The 2,938-nt window shown below is 41.3% G+C and overlaps 1 non-coding gene across 1 annotated transcript; it reads right to left on the bottom strand.

Annotated features, from left to right (window-relative positions):
- Window positions 1-2,503: 2,503 nt before the first annotated feature.
- Window positions 2,504-2,576, bottom strand: Trnaa-cgc. Its single transcript has one exon. It is a non-coding gene; the product is annotated as a tRNA-Ala (tRNA).
- Window positions 2,577-2,938: the final 362 nt, after the last annotated feature.

The following is a 2,938-nucleotide window of genomic DNA, read 5'->3' as shown; positions in this document are numbered from 1 at the left end:
ACTACGTCATAAAAATTTCAGACTTCTAGGTTGACCAGTACCTGAGATAATGTTCCTAGATGAAGTAAAAAGTAAACTTACGGGAAACGGAGAAAGAAGATTAAAACATTCCTGATCCGTAGCTAATACCCCCTTCACAGTCTTCATAATCATCTTCAAGTCTTCTTTTGGCACCCCTCTGCACCTGTCTTGCTTTTTTCACTAATGTCTTGATTATATTATCAGCATGCCTTAGTCTGTGCTGATCTAAAAAGAACATAGCACGTACCGTACGGGAACCAACACACATACCCAACTTTTGAAGGACCTGGCATTTAGTTATATTTCCAAGATTGAAGGTTGCCACAGCATCATACACACCAAAATGTAGTGTATTAATTCCGACAAACACTGTTTTTGGGAGACGATGCCATATCACACTATTCAAGCACTCGTTGGGGTTCTGCGTTTTTCCGTGAAGACATTTCATCAGAAGACTTCTGTCAGCCAGATCTCTGAAAATGGGCTTTATTTCTGCCATGATGGCTGATGGTAGACTGTGGTGGTGAATGTATTTCTCTCCTGTTGTTAGTCCCCTATTGTATTTACACCAGCTGTTTTCACCTTTGGGGCACAAACCATGTTGTGGATGCTCATCCGTGGATGCGGTGTGGAAATATAAAGCCCATATAGCTCTCCTCATTTCTTCAAGATTGCCTGTATTTTGCCTGATTGCAAGGCCATAGCAGTTCTGAATGTGGTCTATTATGGAATCAGTCAATCTTCCTCTGCCATCCAAGGTTTTCCCATCATCTAGTTTTTTCCCTTTCATAACTGATTTTAACCTTCTCAGCCTGGCACCCATTCTCTTCTGCACATGTCCTATACATTCAAGTTTGCTTATATTTACACTGTTCCCATATGGTTTGCTTTCCAAAACTTCTTTGAATGCTTTAGAGTCACCATCTCCCAGATATTTGACATAGCGAACATTGTACCACTGTGAAGAGCGATGAAAAATTTTCTTCACCCCAGCAACCTCCATGCCACCACTACTACCATAATAATTAGCAATACAGTCATCACTGTGTTCATTTTTCAGCCTGCCTGTGCACCTACAGTATTTAGACATTATTGCAACATCAATAACCTTGCCAGTATCAACACTAGTTGCTGTTACAACACCATTGTTGGAGGTGTGGCCCCTTTTCTGCCACGTGCCATCAAACGCCACTGTGAGGTCACGACTGCCGTCATTTTCTTCCACTGCTTCTTCCACAGCAACCTGCATTGACTTCTGTTCTACATCTTCAACTGCAGATCCTAGTACATAATTGTAAGCTTCAAACTTTGAAGGTGCACTTGGAAGATTTAGAACACCACATAGCATATCACCAGCTGCTTTGCCCTTACCAATTGCTCGCAATCCATAAACTAACCTAATATTTACACTATAAAGTTCAGTTTTCTTGTATCCATTATTTACAGTTACTGAAACCGAACTTGGAAACTTACAGCTGTATTTACAAACACTGCATATTAAATTAAACTGGGCAGCCAGGCCAACATGGGATTCTACTTTCAGAGAAACGTTTCCATGACATTTTTTGCAGCACAAACTGTTTTCAAGAGCTTCACACAATATATTCGTATCAATGAGTTCAAAAACTTCATTCCCTCTATCAAGTAAATTATATTTCTCTTCCAAATCTCTTAGTTTTTTATGAGAAGCACTGTTTTCATTTGGTGTAAGTTCGTTCGGCAAATCAGTAATAAGTGGATTCACATTTTCCAACAGTGATGATGATGAACTGCTTTGCTTTGCTAATGAATCATTATTTCTTTTCTTTTGCCAGTTCACACGCTTTTTAAATACTTTTGCTTTAGCTCTAGGCATTTTCACTGCGAAAAATGAAGCACTAAATACGAAATAACTCAACAACAACTACTTTCTTATATCACACTGTTTACAAAACAGTCCCGCCACAAAGTCAAAGAGTAACTTGAGGAAACCAAAGAGAAACATTTTCGGGCAACTAGTGTATAAATAGTCGCTGGAAACCGGGATATTTGAATTCATGTCACTTTAAAGGTACTGCCAAAAAGTTCATGGTCAGCCACGAGAGACGTGTATAACTAAAGCGCAATACCCGATCTCACAAATATATAAAAATAAAATAGTTGTAATTGTAGTAGAGCTATGTATGATACGTCATTTTAAAGAGGAAACATGGCAGAATATAATAGGCCAATAAAAAAAAATTCGATTTTTTAACCCAAAATCCGATTCCGTTTCCCCTTAAGCATTATCTGTACACGATCATGCCCAGTTCACCGGGGTAGCCTGTGGTTAGGTTAGGTTAGTGTTGTTTTAACGTCCCGTCGACAACGAGGTCATTAGAGACGGAGCGCAAGCTCGGGTTAGGGAAGGATGGGGAAGGAAATCGGCCGTGCCCTTTCAAAGGAACCATCCCGGCATTTGCCTGAAACGATTTAGGGAAATCACGGAAAACCTAAATCAGGATGGCTGGAGACGGGATTGAACCGTCGTCCTCCCGAATGCGAGTCCAGTGTGCTAACCACTGCGCCACCTAGCTCGGTCATAGCCTGTGGCATTTGAGATTCAGTAACCACCGTATGTAGTCTGTCCACGTAACAGAGCAGTCACATCAGATCCGAGCTTATGCAGCAAGAAGAGCCATTATCATCAGATTGTCCATGCTGGTGGCACAGGAAACTCACTGTCGAGAGCTTAAAGGCTTTACTATGTTCTGGAGTCACTCGGTAAATTGTCCTGCCTGTGATGGGGTGGATACCGATTACTGCATGTGAGACCACTTCAGGGAATCATCTGATGGGCATGGGACCTATCCATCCAAGAACCGTGACTCCCACTCTGCTACTAATGTTACCCTCCTTTGAAACATTCTGATCATCTCTGTTTAAGGGGATGTGGTTC

This window comes from Schistocerca americana, chromosome 4 (genome assembly GCF_021461395.2).
Source record: "Schistocerca americana isolate TAMUIC-IGC-003095 chromosome 4, iqSchAmer2.1, whole genome shotgun sequence".
Classification (NCBI taxonomy): Eukaryota; Metazoa; Arthropoda; class Insecta; order Orthoptera; family Acrididae; genus Schistocerca; species Schistocerca americana.
This window is presented reverse-complemented; position numbering and strand designations above follow the sequence as displayed.